The sequence below is a fragment of the Elephas maximus genome, chromosome 8 (assembly GCF_024166365.1).
Source record: "Elephas maximus indicus isolate mEleMax1 chromosome 8, mEleMax1 primary haplotype, whole genome shotgun sequence".
Classification (NCBI taxonomy): Eukaryota; Metazoa; Chordata; class Mammalia; order Proboscidea; family Elephantidae; genus Elephas; species Elephas maximus.
This window is the reverse complement of record NC_064826.1, coordinates 86736744-86756418: the sequence shown is the minus strand read 5'-3', so window position 1 is coordinate 86756418 and position 19675 is coordinate 86736744. Positions and strand designations below refer to the sequence as shown.

At 41.6% G+C, this 19675-nt stretch overlaps 1 long non-coding RNA gene across 1 annotated transcript; it reads left to right on the top strand.

The window, feature by feature from the left end:
* The first annotated feature begins 7607 nt into the window (after positions 1 to 7607).
* LOC126081987 (uncharacterized) lies at positions 7608 to 18715 on the top strand. The gene is made up of 4 exons (XR_007518484.1): positions 7608 to 7863; positions 9337 to 9601; positions 15229 to 15336; positions 15698 to 18715. It is a non-coding gene; the product is annotated as an uncharacterized LOC126081987 (long non-coding RNA).
* Positions 18716 to 19675: the final 960 nt, after the last annotated feature.

The window sequence follows — 19675 nt, the reverse complement described above, 5'->3', positions numbered from 1 at the left end:
CTCTTCACTTTTACCTCAGGGGAAGAGAGAAGCAATGAGGAGATGAACCTGTATTGGTTTCCTGGTGTTTCCATAACAAAGCCCCACAGAGTGGGTGGCTTTAAACAAAAGATTGTCTTACAATTATGGAGGCTGAGAGTCTGAGATCAGGGTATTGGTGGCCATGTTGAGTCCTTCTGAGGCTTTAAGGGGGAATCTGTTCTGTGCTTCTCTCCAGAGATTCTGGTAGCTCTAGGTATTCCTTGGTTTGCAGCTATAGCATCACATGGGATCCTTTGTCTGTCTCCCATCTGTATATCTTCTCCTCTGTTATGAGGAGACTTGTCACATACGATTAGGATCCACCCTACTCCAGTATAACCTCCTGTTAACTGATAACATCTTCAAAGTCCCTATTTCCGAAACAAGGACACATCCATAGGTACTGGGGGTTAGGATTTCAGCCTACCTTTTTGGAGGACACAATTCAATCCATAACAGGTTCATACAGAAAAGAAGTAGCAGGAAGGAGCCATAGGGGTAGAAAGTGAGAGGTAAGTGATATAAGAGGGTTAGAAGGCTACCAGGAGGAGCTCACATATGCTATCAGCTCATGTAGGGGATTTGTGACCACTTTGCACCCAGGCAGTGGGCTCGGGGGATGGATACACAGAAGAATGAGACATAGCTTCCCCCTGCCCCCAATCTGTGAGGTAACCAACTAGGTGAGCTCTAGGCGTGTAAACATGAAAGTTTGAAAAGTGAAGACCTCTGGGAATCAGAGGAAGGGTCCTTTAGCTCTGGGATGAAGAGGTTGGGGAAAGATTTGGGGGTATGGAAGATGGCTCTTAAAAGATATGTAGGATATCAGTTTTGCTGAAGATAATTCAAAATTGTTTGCAATGGTACATTGACAGGGAATCGCCAGAAATTCAAGCCAGGTTCAGAAGAGGATGTGGAATGAGGGATATCATTGCTTGTATCAGATGTATCCTGGCTGAAAGCAGAGAATACCAGAAAGATGTTTACCTGTACTTTATTGACTACCCAAAGGCATCCAACTGTGTGGATCATAACAAATTGTGGATAACATTGCGAAGAATGAGAATTTCAGAACGCTTAATTGTGCTCATGTGGAACCTGTACATAGATCAAGAGGCAGTCATTCAACCAGAACAAGGGGATACTGTGTGGTTTAAAATCAGGAAAGGTGTGTGTCAGGGCTGTATCCTTTTACCATACTTATTCAATCTGTATGCTGAGCAAATAATCAGAGAAGCTGGACTATATGAAGAAGAATGGGGTATCAGGATTGGAGGAAGCTTCATTAACAACCTGCAATATGCAGATGATACAACCTTGCTTGCTGGAAGTGAAGACTTGAAACGCTTACTGATGAAGATCAAAGACCACAGCCTTCAGTATGGATTACACCTCAACATAAAGAAAGCAAAAATTCTCACAACTAGACCAATAGGCAACATCATGATAAAAAGAAAAGATTGAAGTTGAAAAAGATTTCATTTTAATTGTATTCACAATCAACGCCCATGGAAGCAGCAGTTAAGAAATCAAATGATGTATTACAATGAGCAAATCTGCTGCAAAAGTTCTCTTTAAAGTGTTAAAAACACAAAGATGTCACTTTGAGAACTAAGATGCGCCTGACCCAAGCCATGGTATTTTCAATCGCCTCATATGCACGCAAAAGCTGGATAATGAATAAGGAAGACTAAAGAAGAACTGATGCCTTTGAATTATGGTGTTGGTGAATAGTATTGAATATACCATGGACTGCCAGAAGAATGCACAAATCTGCCGTGGAAGAAGTACAGCCAGAATGTTCATTAGAAGGGAGGATGGCGAGATTTCGTCTCAGGTACTTTGGACGTGCTATCTGGAAGGACTAGTCCCTGGAGAAGGGCATCATGCTTGGTGAAACAGAGAGTCACTGAAAAAAAGAGGAAGACCCTCAATGAGATGGATTGACACAGTGGCTGCAACAGTGGGCTCAAACATAGCAACGATTGTGAAGGTGGTACAGGGCTGGGCAGTGTTTTGTTCTGTTATATATGGGGATGCTATGAGTCGGAACCCATTGATAGCACCTAACAACAAGGATATCAGTGGGTGATCAACTTCTTGAACTGATCTTCAACTTGATGTAAGTGAAAATACAGGTAGGGAGGATGCAAAAAGCCTCAAATGGATGCTGGGTATCCCCCGAATTTGCCACCCAGCCACCCCAATGCAGCCTGAGACCTTAGAAGTTTTCAGGCTATGCAAAACCCTGACATGTGCCCTCAGCTGACTGTGGACCAAAGTAAGTCATGGACCTCCCCTGCTGTCCTTTGCCAGGGCCACCTGAATCCCTCACCAAGGGACCTGCAGTGGGTAGTGTGCAGGTCTTCCTGCCATGAAGCGGACTGGCAGGGGACCCGAAGGGACAACAGTGGACCAGGGACAACTATGCCTCAGATACAAAGGAGAGAGATGTGATGGCTTTGTCTGAAGTAGCTTGGAAAATGAAAGAGGCTGTTCCGTACCAGTCTGTATTCCATTGGCATTGTTTTTCTTCCTGAAACCCCCAAAACCAGGTCTGTTGCTGTTGAGTCAATTCCGACTCATGGCAACCCCGTGTGTTACAGAGTAGAACTGCTTCACAGGGTCTTCTTGACTGTAATCTTTATGGAAGCAGATCACCTGTTCTTTCTTTTGCAATGCTGCTGGTGGCTCTGAACTACCAACCTTTAGGTTAGTAGTCAAGCGCAAACCACTTGCACCACCTGTACTTAACTGGCATTACTACCACTGAGGTAGAAGACTAATGGGTGACCTCTCTGGATGAGAGGAACAGAGCAAAGGAGGCAGCTGGGTAAGAGATTTGGGTTTCAAATACGTGGACACTGAGTGACAGAGCTCACCCTTCAGAACAGTCTCAGAGCCACCATTCAAAGCCAGGATCCTGAGTCACACTTCCAGTGTCACAGAGTTTTGCTGCCTTAGCTAAAGTCCAGGGTGTGTTTAATTAGAAGCCAGTTTATAACTGAGGCATTGATGTTCTTTAACTGACCGTGGTATGGAGTGATTTCTTCCCTGATGCTTAATCTGTTTCAGTAAGTGAGATAACAATACAGTAACCCCTTGGCTACCCTTCGCATTCATCTTTGTATTCACGATTGTACCCTACAAATAATGTAAGTTTTTTTTTTTTAAGTATATTCCGCTGAAGGAGACATTTTAGAAATTTTTTTCCCCCCAAAATAATAGAGTAAAAAGAAACAACTTTTGGGGGGTCTATTTTGATATATATATATATATTTTTTTTTTAGGCATTTTATTAGGGGAAATTTCAAGCATTTACTAAAAGTAGAGAGTGTGGTACAAAGAAGCCTCCTGTGTTCCCATCACCTAGCTTTAACAGCCACTAGCGCCTGGCTGATCCTGTTTCATCTTCCACCAAACCCTTGCACCTCCCTGCGCACAGCCCTGACAACTGGATTATTTTCCAGCAAATACTGGATACTGTATCATTTTATCCATAAATACTTCAGTGTACATCTCAATAAGATAAATCAAAAAACCAAACCCAGTGCCGTCAAGTAGACTCCGACTCATAGCGACCCAACAGGACAGAGTAGAACTGCCCCATAGAGTTTCCAAGGAGTGGGCCCGGCAGATTTGAACTGCCCACCGTTCGGTTAGCAGCCGTAGCACTTAACCACTATGCCACCAGGGTTTCCCTCAATAAGATAAGGACTTTAAAAAAATGATTATGACATTGTAATTATATATTTTTAAAAGTCCTTATCTTATTGAATCTACCAGCCATTCCTTGGAAACCCTACGGGGCAGTTCTACTCTGTCCCATGAAGTTGCTATATATTGGAATCGATTTGACAGCAATGGGTCAATTCTATTAGTAAATATGAAAGTGTTAATGACCAGACTTTAGTAATAGTGATTGGGTTTTTCAGGGATTTTTTTTTTTTTTCCTAATTTTTGACTGCCTTCTGGATAGCAGAAGCTTCTGGATAAATGAAATATAACCTGATATTGCTATCTATAATAATCACTTTGGATAGAAAGCCAGGTCACACCACCCAACCATAAACAGTCATTGTAGATAGGAAAGGACAAAATTCCAACCTGGAAAAACCCAGGACTGCACACAAATCTGACAGTCTGATAGGAATGTAACCTGGACTAGGTCAGTAAGGATAAGAATGTAACAGCTGCACTGGACGTTCCCTCCTTCTTAAAACACCCTTTGCCTTTGGATTCCATGGTCTGACATCCTCTTAATTTTCTCCTACCTCTTGGGACTCCGCTCAGCCTTTTTCCTGGCTCATCCTCTTCTTACCTACTGTTAAATATTGGAAAATTTCAGGACTTGATCCACTGTCCTCTTCTGAGTTCTACACCCTCCCTCTGTGATTTCGTCTATGCTTATGGTTTTAATTACCATCTTTATGCCGATGACTTTTAAATTTATTTCTCCAGCCTAGACTCTCCTCTGAGCTCCCAATCCATAAATCCAGTTGCCTATTCAACATCTCGACTTGGCCATCTCACAGGCACGTCAAACTCTGCATGTCCAAAAACAGAACTAATACCTTCTCCCCCAAACCCATTCATTCCTCCCCCAGCATTCTCTCTCTCTCAGTTAATAGCACCACCATCCAAAGATGAGCAAGCCAGACACTTGGCAGCCATCCTCGACACCTCCCTCCCCCTTCCTGCTGCATCCATTTAATCATTAAGTGCTGTTGATTCTCATTTCTAAATCTATCCCTGTCTCTTCATCTTCACTGCTGCCACCATAGTCCTAGCTCTCACACCATCTTGCTCCAGGATTACTGCAAGAGCCTCTTACTCTCCCAGGTCCACTCTGTGTACAATCCATTCTACAACCAGTGTGTTTTAAAGAAAAATGCTACAACTATTAAAAAAAGATTTTGAGAAGAATGAGTTACAGCTAAGCAGAGGCAACAGCTATGAGTCCCAGAGAAATGGAGAAAGCAGGCTTCAACTGTTCAGGCTTGGAGTTTGCTAGAGAATGGCAAAGAGATGGTGGTGGTGAGGCGTAGAAGTCTTCTTCAGTTCAAGAGTCAACAGACCAATATATCCTTTTCTTCACTATTTTTACTCAAGCCATGACATAAATGCTGTTTATATATTTCCCTGAAAAGAGAAAAAGAAAAAAATGCAACTCTATTTGTAACTTTAACATCTTCTTCCCAGTGCCTTTAGGATAAAAACCAAAATTGTTACCATGGTTTACAAGGCCCTATGTTATCTGGCTTCCACCTCCTTCACTAACCTAACTTCACAGTCCTCTTCATAGTTGTTCAGGCCTCAGGACCTCTGCACGTGCAGTTTCCTCTAGTGGGATTGCCATTTTCTCTCGTCTACTTTTACTTATTTAATTCCCATGTGTCTTTCTGAATTTGCTTCTTCTCGAAAGTCTCCTTTGGCTGCTGGTAGGGCCTTCTAATGCCATGTGCACAGTCCTTGTTCTTTATGATTGAAACAACTTTATAGCTGAGGAAACTGAAGTCCAGAGGCATTAAGAAACTTGCTTGGGGACCAGCCACCCGAGTATCGGCTGTGCTGAAACACATACTAGAATAATCTTGCTTTAATAGTAGCTAGATCTGTGTCAAGTATTAGAGCCCTGTGTCAAATTTTGGTCTCTAAATGATGTGTAGAAGCTGGAGTGAGTTGAGAGAAAGGGAACAAGCTAATCAAAGGGACGGCAAGTAAGGCCTTTGAAGAAAGGTTAAAGGAGATGGGGCTGTTTGGTCTAGTATGGCGTGAGGACAGGGGAAGAAAAGGAAATTTACAGTTTTCAAGTTTGAGGAGGTTATTACAGTGGGGATGTCAATAAAAATATTTTTGAACACTCACAGGGCACGAGAGATTATATTAGGTCTTGCATCTCTGTAAGACCAGAAATTGTAACCAGAGAGAGTTCGGTTGGACAAAAGAAAAGGTGATTAAATATTTGAACAAAATATAGAATTAACTCCTGAATGTCTGCTTACAGAAATGGTTAAAAGCAGGATCAATAACCACCTAAGTTACCTGATGGTTTAGGCGTTGACTTACCTCAGGCAGGAAGCTGGGCCAGCTGACCTCTTGAGGTGCCTTTGAATGAATGAAGGAAGGAATGAGTGCAAAAGTGAGCCTTTCCAGCTGTCACAGCTAGATCACGCTCCCACCCTGCCTGGCATGGAGAGAGAAATATTGAGTGGCATGCTTCCCCAAGGGCTCCTCAGCTGATCACACTCAGTTGGCCTTATCTGGCTTCCAGGTGTTTCCATTTATTTCTGATAAACTGTCAGCCAAGAGTCAGCTTTGGGGTGGGAGGTGGGGAATGAGTGGAAGGGAGGGTAATACCCCAGATGTTTTGTGAGAAGACAGGAGAAAATTATTCCTCAGGACTAATACATTTAGTTGTCCTCTCTGCCTGCAGATGTTAAATTTAGGAATATCTCCAGGCTCCCCTTTCCCTTTTCAAATAAAATAAGCTGTGTAGTTGAAACACCCAGGATCCAATCATCCCCATGGATGTATCTCTTTTGCATATGCATGAAGCTTTGGGGGCTTAAGAGGTTCCTGAATTTTATTGGTCATGTTTCTTCCTGTCTAACCAGTCTGGTGGGCTTTCTGCACTGGAAATCAGGAAAAAGTTATAATAATCAGAGGTACCATTGACTGAATGCCTACTGTGTGCCATTTAAAGTCATATCACCATGGCAATGCTGCAAGAGCTGTATTGAAATCCATTTTGTGGATGGGGAATTCACCCAAAGGTGGTCATTTCCCCAAGTTCACAAAACTGCTACAAAAGTAGCAGAGCCTGGTTCAAACCCAAGACCATGTAACTTAAAATGATAATTGCAACATTAGAGGGCTTATTTCTGAGCCAGGCACAGAGTCATCAAAGCCACCGTGAGGTCCGCTTTGCAGGTGAGGAAACTAAGACACAAAGGAGTCCAATAGCCTGCCCAATGTCATGCAGCTGGTAAGCAGCAGAGTAGTCAAGCCAAGCAGCCTGGCTTCAGAGCTTGTGTTTTTCACCACCACCTGTATTGATGTCCAAGGAGCCCTGGTGGCATAGTGGTTAAGAGCTCGGCTGCTCATCCAAAAGGTCGGCAGTGCAAACCCACCAGCCTCTCTGCAGGAGAAGGCTGTGGCATTCGGCTTCCTTAAAGATTCAAAACCAAACTCCTTGCCGTCAATTTCGACTCATAGCAACCCTACGGGACAGAGTAGAACTGTCCCATAGGGTTTCCAAGGCTGAAAATCGTTAAGGAAGCAGGCTGCCACATCTTTCTCCTGTGGAGCAGCTGGCGGGTTTAAAATGCCAACCTTTTGTTAGCAGCAGAGCGCTTAACCACTGTGCCACCAGGGCTCCTTCCATAAGGATTACGGCTTTGGAAACCCTCTGGGGCAGTTCTACTGTGTCCTATAGGGTCACTATGAGTCAGAATCAACTTGAAAGCAACGGGTTATATTGATAGCCAGCCCCCTTTCTCCATTGCATAATGAGCTAGGGTTGGCTAATGCAATTTTTATTCAAACTGGCTGATCTAAGCTTTAGAGGTCTCAAGGCAGAAACCTCTCTTTCTTGTGTTGTCTTATCTTTCCACCAATCTGTTGTTGGAGCAGATGCAGGCTCCCCTCCCACGAGGGCCTTTGCATGCTAAGCCATTGGCTAAAGGTGGCAAGGTTGTGGCTCCAGTTCAAGTCTCTCCCCCGGAGTTGGATGTTGCAGAAAGGACACTCTGTTCCTCAGGCTGTCTCTCTGGCTCATGCTTTGATCTGGGAAAGGATGCGCCTCATTGCAGAGCGGCTGTGTCTCCCGGCTTTGTTTACGTGAGTGTCTTGTCTGCTTTTGGGGTGGAAGCGCCCTGCCAAAAAGCCCAGCTCTCCATGCTGGTTGTGTGGCTCCTCTGCCCTAGATGAAGAGCAGTGCCTCACAACAGTTTGGAGACTGCAAAAATCTGCCTGGCAGGATGAGGGATTGACTCGGCAGCAGGTTCCTGCCTTTTGGAGTTCCCCTCCAATGTTCCCAGACCCGATTCTGTAAATCATTGCATCTTGTACAAATACTGGACTGTGACTGGAGATGCTCTCAAAGGCGAGGATTATATGAAACCCCATCTGAGAATCTATTCTCCTTCCAACAGATTAATGGAGTTTGAATTTGCAAATAAAAATTTTCTTTCGAAATCTCTTTGATGCCAATGCACAGGTAGTTTGGGGCCTTTGAGAGGAAGTAGAATATGCTTCTACTCCAGGAGACTTAGGAAAAAGTAACTTGTCTGTGTATTGACAACTAATTTATCATCGGAAACATTTAAGGCCCTACTCTGCGCAAGTGTTCATGGGGCAGGGGGTGAGGGAGATTAAGTGGGGAAGACTGCAAAATGTTTAGAAAGAGATGTGTAAACCCCAAAAGGCCATTTACAATATCCTGTTGCATTTTTTGCATCCCAAGGAGATGGAAGCCTATTGGAATGGGTGGCACAAACAGTTAAGCATTTGGCTACTGACCGAAAGGTTGGTGGTTTGAATCCACCCAGAGGTGCCTTGAAAGAAAGACCTGGCGATCTACTTCCAAAAAATCACAGCCACTGAAAACCCTACGGAGCACAGTTCTACTCCGGCATGCTTGGGGTCTCCGTGAGTTGGAGACGTGACAGCAGCTGGTTCGGTTTGATTTTTAAGGTTTAAATAAGTCACAGAGTTGGAAGAGTATTTTGGAACTCTTTTATGCTGCAGTTTATGCTTATTTCCCCTTGTTCTGATCCAACTGCAGAAGAGACTTGGTTAAAGGCAGGCTGTGATAGAGAAGGTTCGGCAACCACAGTTGGAAGCTTCTTGATACCTTGCTCTTCCTTAAACTGTTGTCAAAACAGTTGTCCACATGCAGCGACCATATGTTTTTGAAATGAACATTCTTGAATGTTGAAGATTATCGTGCTGTGGTTTAGAGTGAAGGCAAGGTGCCTGCCTTTAACAGTATTTAGAAGTCCAGCTCAGTTTTTAGACGTAGATTTAGGGTAACCCAGGGAATTTAACAAAAATGTACCAGAACATTCTGTTTAATTTGTTTTCTTTTTCTGAAGATGAAAAACCCTTTTCATCAAACTACACCCTATGAATTGGATTTTTTTTTTTTTAATAAGTTGTTTTAGTGAAATTGTAATGATGAAAGCCTATCATAAGGTGATGTAAACTGATTAACCTGGGAGGGAGAAAAGAAAGATTGAGAACTTTTTATATGTTTAGCATTAAAAAATGTTATTTCATTTAAATCTCACATTTTTTTTTTTTTTTTCACAGATGAGGAAACAGAGCCTTAGAGATACGAATGAACGCTTCCAAAGTCATCCAACTAATCAGCAGCTGAGCTAGTAAAGCTATAACTTCCAGGCTCTAAAGCTATAGCTCCTTCAATTCGCCAGGCTACGGAAGTGAAGTCATGATATAGGGCTTCCCATCCAGCGCTTTACAATGACCCTGTGGGTCTGAGATGTACCTCCCTGATGACTGAGTAATGTCATAACTAGAAGGGGCAGTGGATTGGTTCTTGAATTAGGCTGCCTGGGTTAGTACTCCAGCTCTATCCTTCACAAGCTGTGGGGCACGGAAAAAACTGCTTAACCTCTTTTACCTCAGTTTCCTAATCCGTAAAAAAGAAAATAGTCATACCAACTCTTAGAGTTTTGTGAGTACTAAATGAAATGGAAAGTGCTTTGTGTAGTGCCTGGGGGAAAAACTGCTCAATGTATCTGTATGTTTTCTCATTATATTTGAAGCTTGAGTTATGTTTAATTATTAATTTCTTTAGGATGAAACCACCCAGAATAAAACATGGAGGTTCTCACGAAAGGCAAAAAGAAACACTTTTTGAGAACTATTAGACTATACCAACGATGTAGGGAATCCTAGACAGCATCATAAAATGACTGATCACATTCGTTTTTCATACAAACTAGAGATTCAGAATTAAGGAAGTAGGCTAGAGCAAAGGTGAATAGAAGGAATTGCTGCGAAGTTCCCTATCGTAACCAATTACCAGGAGGCTAAGGCAATGTCTCTCTGTTGTAGTTAATTCCATCACTGCCTTTACCACCAGCATATTTTTTTTAGAAGATGGAACAAAAAAAGATTCAATTCTGTCAAAAGTTGGGTGTCGTGTAGCCCCAAGAGGGAGCTATGTAATACTGCCCTAAGCCAGAGAAAACAAGTTAGCCAACTTGTGAAGGTGTTCCTTAAAAAAATTAAAAACCCAAAACATAAAAAAAACAAGTTTCTTACTAATTATTTGATTTATGTTGAAAATTCAACATTTTGAATTTTCCATTATGTGAAGGGTCTAACGTCTTTTCCCAGTAGCAATGAGAATCCTGGGAAGCAAAAAAAAAAAAAAAAAGCTAACAAAACACCCCTTTGTATAAATCCCATAATTTCTCCACAATCTGAACACAGATTCATTTTCTTTGCACCCATAGAAAACATGCTGATGGAGAGAATCCATCCTGGCCATGTCAAAATAGGAAGTTTGTCCAAATAACTGAGGCAATTAAAAATTTCTCCTTAAAACAGCTTATTTTTTCTCTATATTCCTTTTGGTGTTTGAGCTTCTGACCATAGTCCCTCTGCAGTCTGCATTTCACCAACACTTTATTCAGCATTTCCCCTTCAGTGGTAATATCATCTCTCTCTGTTTGCGGGGTTGAGGAGATTAAGGAAAATAAAAGTCAACCCGTCACGGTCATCACAGGGGCCTTGTAGTCTTAGTTTTGATCGTTTTCCTCAAATTAAGATTTCTGCATTAAAACCCCTGCGTCTGTGTTTGGCTGGCAGCTTTATGGCTGACCAAATTGTGCACTGGCCGGTGTTCTGGTTGGCTGAGTGTTTACACAGGCTGTGAATCAGATCTGGGAGGGAGGCAGTGGACGTGGGGACTGTCTGTGAGCTGGAGGGGCCCTGTTTGCTGTCGTGTGCAAGGGCCTGCACTTTGTTACTACAAATTACATAATGACATGTTACATTTCAAAGTGTATTTTTACTTCAGGGAAAATTAAACTAATAAACAAACAACCCCGGGTGGAAAAAAAAAAAAAATTAGATCCCTGGTTTCCAGACCTTCCCCTTCGAAAAGGGTTCTTAATTAAATGGTGGCTATAAACAAATCTTTGTTTTATTGAAAAGAGAACATTCTCTTATAAAAGCTATTTTTAAAAATTAGGATTTGAACATTTGCTGGACGAGAGTCTGGTCCATGTTATGTGTTTTATGATCTGTACAAAATGAAAAGGCATGCTTGCGTTGCGATGGTAGATTTTCAATTTTTGATTGCTAATCTTGGGTTTATTTTTTTGGGAATCCTTCACAAGTGTTGTTGCTGCCCTATTTGAACAGCGCCTGTAAACAAAGGAATTGTCTTAGTTTTTCCAGCAATCTTGGGTTTATTTTTTTGGGAATCCTTCACAAGTGTTGTTGCTGCCCTATTTGAACAGCGCCTGTAAACAAAGGAATTGTCTTAGTTTTTCCAGGTCCTGATTCAAGCAAAACTGCTTAGCATACACATGAAGTTGGCGACTGTAGATTTTTAGTCATGTAGAAAATCCAGTCTCTTCTGCACACTTTCTGCATTTCAGGGACTTTGAAACTGTTTTTTTAAAAAATTGACACTTCTCAGTCAACTTCCAAATCTTTCACTGTACACCTACAAATTCTATATTAATTCTTTTCTATAAACTGTTGAAATTAAGAATACATTCAGGATTCAAGGCTATAATGATACCCCTTTTTGGTAGAAGTCTTGCTCATATATTATTCTATTATGCATGTGTGTACTTGCTCAAACTTTTTTCAGCATAAGCTATTGCCAAAACAATGTATCCGTCCTGTCTTTATCACAGCTAAACAGAGTAGCGAGAAAAAGGAAGCCTATTCAACTGCATTTTAAAGGAGTTATCTCACCAGATCAGTTGGGTCCAAGATCTGCTGTTAACAGAACCATTCGGCCAGGAACTCACTTGGTTCATTCAGGTGTTTGGCTGCTACTAGGAATAGTAGTAGTCCAGTAAATGGTTGGATGAAAGATTGCCACTATTATGTTTTAAAAACACCCCACCATGCTTACATTTTTCAGGCAAGATCACAATGTGACTTACTTGAGATAATTTATCAATAACCAAGCCAGTTCCCACTGAGTCAATTCTGACTCCTACTGACTCCATGTGTATCAGAGTAGAACTGTACTTCATAGGGTTTTCAGTGGCTGATTTTTTAGAAGTAGATCCCCAGGCCCTTCTTCTGAGGTGCCTCTGGGTTAACTGGAACCTCCAGCCTTTCGGTTAGCAGCTGAGTGTGTTAACCATTTTCACCACTCAGGGTCCCCAATTTATCCGTACAATCTACAAAATAAGAACACAAATGTAATTGAGGTAGGCTGTCTCCGTCTTCCTTTTTAGTTCATTTATTTTTAAATTTGGAATGTTTAAAAAGAAACCTTCTCCCCTCAAATATCGGAAATAAATAATGGGGTATTGAACCTCACAATTAAAATTTCAGACTTCAGCGATGACTAGGAAAGGTTAAGAAGAAGGGGTAGCAAAATATAAAACAGGTAAGTAGTTACATGGTGAAGATTTTTTGACAAAAAGGAAACATTTTAGAAAATGCTATTTGCTAGTAATAGTTACCCAATACTAGACACCCCTATTTTATTTTGTCAACAAATGCTTTCCTCTGTCTTATCTTGAACTCTTGACAGTTCCATTTGAAAGATTAATTTAGATTATTACCTGTGACAGTATTCAACCCAGACCCAAATTGACCATTCACTTTTCAAGTGGCTTTGTTTTCAGCTCCAAGCATCTTAGTTTAACAACTGCTGTCTGGGACATTCTGATGGAGCTTGACCTTGACTTTAGGGGGAGCAGAAAAGACCACCAGACTTCCTCACTGCTGACTGAACTTGCCTTCACTGTCAATAAATAAGTAACAGTCCACAGTGAAGAGTTAATACGAGTCCAGGGTTTTATTCTATGAATGACTAGGCCAATAAGAAAGAAGATTTTGACCCAAGAATAGTCTAGAAATTGCCTAATAAACAAAGATATGCCCATGAATGGATACCACATCTTCACCTTAGTTTTTGTGCTTAGCCTGTATTTGAAGTGATAGGTGGCAGGAAAAGGCACATGATAGTTTGCTGAATAAATGAATGGGTGAATGAATGAAATGGGCAATGTAATAATAGTAATGAGGCCTGGCTGCCTCATTTTCTTTGATGGGATGTTCTCCATTTACCAGGTTGACAATCTCTCTTCTGCCTTTTTCCTTCCATTTCATGGTTTGTGTGAAGACTCTAAGGGAAGTCCCCACCAGCACCGAAGATCCTCTGCACAAAGCAAGGCAGGGGAAAGGGAGAGGCTAAGATGGAAGAAGGGTAAAAGTTTGATTCTCAGATGGCAGTTCAGATCTGAAAAGTAGAATGAAAAAGAGTGGTGGCAGCCATCTCACCTTCTCCTTTCACCTCAACTTTGAATTTAGCTCTTAACATTTATCTGTATCTATTCACCATCTGTCTTTCTATTATCTCTTCCTCTGTGAGCCACCCTTCTTCCTTCCTCCTTCCTTCCTCCTTTCCTTTCTTTCTACCTCCCTCCCACCCTTCCTCCCTCCCTTCTTTCCTTCTCAGAAATAAAACTGGGATTAATGCAGAAGTCTGAAATAAGGCCTTAAAGGCTAGTCCTACTTTGTTTTAGAGGGCTAGAGAGTTTCTTCCTAGCTTGGCTTTAACTTTCTTATGATACTTGCCCTTAATGCGACATATCAGAGAACCTCTTTGAAAACGTTGCTGTTTCATGGGGCTCAGGAAAATAAATGTCCACTTAAAAAATGACAGAATAAAAGCTTTCTGAAGCGAACTTGATAGTTAATTTCTGCGGAGATCTGTTTTCATATGTATGCAAATCTATTTAAAACGCTGTTTTGAATTTTAAATCACACACACATATAACATTTATTTATGGCTTTTAAAATGATGTTTAAAATTTTAAAGCATATATAGTATAAAGAGAGCTAGAGTGCTTAATATGCATTTTAATAGCGTGCAACCTGAAAAATAAACGTTTACTTGGAAGTTTAACTGGCTTTGTAATGCAACAGACTAATCAAGTAACATTTATATAATGTATATGTCTTTTTTATATATGCATATAAATGTAGCATGCAAATATGCTATTTAGAAAAACTTCCTGATTGACCAAACAAGCCCCTAGGTTCACCATTTCATATTTATTCTCTTAAAAATGTGAAACTAGTTTTGAAAATGCTGGTTTAAATGGGTGTTATTAAGTCTTTATCAGTTCTGAGCATTTCAGCCCTTCGCATCCAGAAATTTCTCAATCTGACAGAATAAGAAATGCATTTACATGGCCTAAGCTCTTAAATTGTCCCTTTCAATTAATGCCCCATCATGGAGCAATCTGGAAACCATTACTCAGTAACTCTTCATTATAATTGCTTGCAGCTGAGTATCCAGCCCTTGGTAATATAAGAATAAAAGAAAACTCAGTTAGTAACAAGTGCAATTGATTCCATTCAGAATTCCCCTGGTGCTTTGCCATGTTTGGCCTGCATGAGAGGAAACAAGAGGGTTTTTTTTTTTTTTTTTTCTTTTGGGGCCAGGAAATGAATTGGCAGACATGAGATGGCTTGTGTGGTGCTCGCCTTCATTTTTCAGCTGGTCCTTGTTAAAAATGAGACGATGGGGCTCCTGCTTTCTCCCCCACCAGCTACTTTTTTTTTTTTTTTTTTTTGAGGGCTTTTCTGGTGATAGATAAAACTACAAAATGTCAATTTGCTGCAAACTAACAGCATCCAGAAACTGTCATCTTCCCCCCCACCACCCCGATTTGGGGACTTGGTTCTGTTAAAGAGTGGGCTTCAGAATTCCATTCACTCCCACCTTGATCCCGCCTTTAGGAGAGCTGAGTCCCTGGTGCACTTTGTACAGGTGGAGAGTGTTTATGTGTTTGGAGGCTATCAATCACCAACTTCAGAAATGTAAAGAACTAAATTATGATAGATGAAAATGTGAAAATGGGATGTGGCCAAAGCCCCCCGCCCTCCTGTCTCTCCCCCAATGTAAATCAGGGACTTGGCTCTTAATAATGGTGGAGGGTGTGTTCTTACCACTCATTCCCCCCACAGCCCTGCAGCTCAGCACTGATCCTGCCCTGCTGTATCCAGTGCCCACGGCCCACCTCAGACCCTTGGGACAGTTGGTTCACAGCATCCTGCCCCTGTCCCCGAGGACAGGTACATGTACTTCATAAATTGATACTGTATAAATGATACCTTTTTCATTATAAAAGGAATTTAAACTCAGCCTAGAAAAGTTGAGCCCAATAAAACTCTAAATGCTCTTAATTAATTTCCATTCTTTGCTTTCATAATGATAGGGGGAAAAAGAACCAATCCTCTATGAAGTTAAATGGCATTTCATTTTGGTTTGTTGTAGAAGGATTTAAACATCTCCTGTGTCCAGCATCCAAAGAAAATTGCTATTAATGTTTTAATATATTTTTCTAGGCATTTTTTATATTGTTGCAATTATCCTGCATTCTCTATTAAAACCCAGATTAATTGAAACTTTAAAGTTTTTTTTTTTTTTTTTTAGGTGACGTGTTAATGAGATCAACTGCTGTCTAAGGACCTTGTCCCATGACCATGAATTCAGGCCCATTAATTATATTAGTGCTCCCCAAGGTAGGGATAGGTTTGGGGTGGTGGCGGGATGCAGGTAAAGTCCGTTTCCGATCAAGGAGATAAAAACCAGTTACTTTCGAGCTGACTCCGACTCGTGGGGAGCCCATGTGTGTCATAGTAAAATGGTGCTCCAAAGGGTTGTCAATGGCTGATTTTGTTTGTTTGTTCCTGGAAGTAGATCACCAGGCCTTTCTTTGGAGGTGCCTCTGGGTGGACTTGAACCTCTAATCTTTTGGTTAACAGCTGAGCGTGTTAACCACTGGTGCTACCCAGGGACTTCTCCAATAACTTAGACCTCTATTTTTGAAATAATCAATCCCCAAATTCCAACCTTTAGATGCTGGTCTGGCTCAGGACTTTGGCCGAAGGGGTACACACTACCTGTGTGTCAATTTTCTCTCTTGAAAGCCTCATGAATCCTTCATGGGAATTAGTCATGGATGGGCCTTGTTCCTTCATAGACAGGCCTCTCTGCTCAATTCTCTAGGCTGTTTATAGACCTTTTGCTTTGTTTCAGGTTTTGGCACCTTTATTCAAATCCTCTCTCACTTCCCCCTGAGACAGGGTTTAAGCAATTTTCTCTTTTCCTATCAATCAACGGGTCTTTCTTGAGGTCTAATTGACTGGAGCTCTCTACCCCTGCCCCAGGATGCTGATTAACAATGTTTATGGCCTGGCTTTCCAAGATCAAATTCTAAGAGCTTGGCTGCTAACCAAGAGGTCGGCAGTTCGAAATCAGCCACTAATTGGAAGCCCTATGGAGACGTTGTACCTCTATCCTGTAGGGTCGCTATGAGTCGGAATCGACTTGACAGCAATGGGTTTGGTTTGGTTTTTTGGTAGCTATATTTTAAGGTCTTCTATTTTAATGAAAATTCTATCTAGTAATGTTGAGTAGATTAAAATGTTGAGAGAAGACCATATTTTTAGAGGAGGTGAAACACATGGTCTATAGACTCTCACTTCTCACTGTAAATTGAATCTGTTTTGTTCATCTGTATTCTGAGTGACGTGTTCTGAATGTAGATTGTTTGATTTTGTTATTGCACATGGACATCTCATGACCTGAAATTGTACCAATGGACAAAGGAGCACATCCATGACAGCTGGCTCTCGATTATGTGTAGAGGGGCCAGACTGGCTGGAGCTGCAAACTGGAGGCCCCGTGGGCATCTACCAGCAGATGTGTTCAGTTTGGCCAGCAAAGTATTTTTAAAAGTGTGAATTGGTTTTCAACATTCCAGGGTTGGGATCATTCACTTAGAAATCTGTATTCTCAGCTTGTCTTGCGAAATTGGTAGATCTGGCAACATCGATCCCCTGTTTGGCTTGGCAGCCTTCAGAAGGAGTGGTGGCCCCTCAGATGGGGCAGCTGCTCTCCAATTTGCCCCAAATCTCCACACTTCATTCTGACTTCACTCTTCATTACCTTCCTGACCCCAGTCTGCCTTTGAGTGTGTGACCTCCATCATATTGTAGAGCTACTTGAAATTCCCTTACTGCTATCCTATTCATCATCAATGACAAAACTCTCCTTTTTAATACAGCCAGATAGGCACTTGGGTGTTGACTGTGAACTAAGACCTTTGTGATCAACTTGAAACAAAACGTCTCTCAGGAGACGGTATCTAGGAAGGCTTGGAGGAGACCCCTCTTCTTTCACTGGAAGAAGGATACAGTTTCTTTTGTTTCCTGTTCCTGTCCACGGTCTGTGAATATACTTGTTGGCGAACAGAGCATGAGATGGAAGAAAAGGAAACAAGCAAAGCAAGAAGCCCAACAAATCCACAAATGGATCTTGAGCAGTTGAACTGCGTAAAGACCCTGTCATAATGTTATAGAATATCTTTCCAAAGATTTGAACACTGGGCATTTTAATTCTAAGCACCACACAAAATAGCCAGATGCCTGTCACCTAGGCAATGGAACGTTTCTGTGGTGGGGTGAAGACTATCGTCCCTCAGAAAAGCTCTGTTAGCCTGCCAGTCTAACAGGATCCAATTTATTTTATGTTTCGGGATCAGGTGTGAACCCACATGTGGTGGTCCTTCTCAGGGGTCTCTCAAGAATTGAATCTGGGCTTAAAGGGGAAAACATGGCTTTTTCCTTGACCCACCTCCATTCCCTTGGCCTTTGAATGTGGACTGGGAGGAAGGGGTGATTGTACCTTTGTGCCTTCTCCTATCTTTCAGAGCCCTTCTGTCCAGGGGACCCTGAAAAATGGAATCCCATTGGGTTGGCAAATCTGACTGAATGATGACCAAATCAATTATGAGAACTCTTTCTTGGTGTTAAAGGTTTTCAGGCTTTAGCATCCATAAAAGTAAACAAGATAAAGTTTCAGTAAAAATAGCAACACTAGGGAGAAAGCTTTCCCAGGGTTTACCATAAAATCAAATTACTCCCAAGATCTCTGTGACTGTTAACTCGCTGGGTTCCTTGCATCACACAGAGCCATTACTTCTAAAGAATCTTTCTCACTGTTCTTTGGATGTTTTGTTGTCTGCTCTCCCTCCACGTCTGGGCTGGTAGGTACCTTATGGTCCACATCACACCATGGTACTGACATTTCACAATTGCTAATAAATGAGATGACACCAGGAAATTGCTTTGTCCAGCTCAGCAAAGTCAGACTCCTTCAATAGGCCTTCCTCTGACATGGGACCAGGGAAAGAAAGAGGAACGAGCAAGTGATCTGGCATGTTTGCAGCAAAATGCCAGGCCCAGCTGTGCACTAAGAAGACGCTGAAATTTTGCTGGGCCACCAGTTACTTCTCTGAGCTTCTCATGGTGAATGCCTAGCCTCCTGCCAGGCCTACTTAATTTTTTTGTTTGTTTGTTTATGGAGCTCAGTTCTACTCTGTGCACATGGGGTCACCATGAGCCTTAGTGGACTTGACCACAGCTAACAACAGCAAAAACATAGAGTCACAAGAAATTGCAAAGATAGAAAGGTCCCATGTACCGTTCACCCAGTTTCCCCCATTAAAAAAAAAAAAAACAACTATTTTATTGTGCTTTTGGTGAAAGTTTATACCACAAATTAGATTCCCAGTTGGCAATTTCTACACAAGTTGTCCAGTGACATTAGATACATTTTTCACAATATGTCAACATTCTCATTGTGTTCTATAGTTTCCCCCATTTTTAACATCTTACATAACTATAATATGACATCAAAACTAGGCATTTGACATTGTTATAACCACTGTGGATAGCTGTATGTCAGTTTACTGCATGTGCAGATTTGTGTAGTCACCACCACAACCAAGACACAGAACTATCCCATCACCACAAAGACCTCCCTTGTGCTACCTTTAAAAAAAAATTTTTTTTATAGTGCTTTAGGTGAAGGTTTAATTTCTCAAGTTAATTTCTCATACAAAGATTTAACACATATTGTTATGTGACACTAGTTGCAATCGCTATAATGTGATAGCACACTCCCCCTTTCCACCCCAGGTTCCCTGTGTCCATGCAACCAGCTTCTGTCCCTTTTTGCCTTCTCATTCTGCCTCTGGACAGGAGTTGCCCATTTAGTCTCGTGTATCTCCTTGAACTAACGTGCACACTCTTCACAAGTATTATTTTATATTTTATAGTCCAGTCTAATCTTTGTTTGAAGGGTGGTCTTTGGGAGTGATTTTAGTTCTGGGTTAACAGAGCATCTGGGGGCCATGTCTCCAAGGGTTCCTCCAGTCTCAGTCAGACCATTACAGCTGGTCTTTTTACGTGAATTTGAGTTCTGCACCACACTTTTCTCCGGCTAAGTCAGGGACTGTCTGCTGTGTTCCCTGTCAGGGCAATCATTGGGAGACATCTAGGTCAATTGGCATAACAAAGTTTATTAATAAAATGTTCTGCATCCCACTTTGGTGAGTGATGTTTG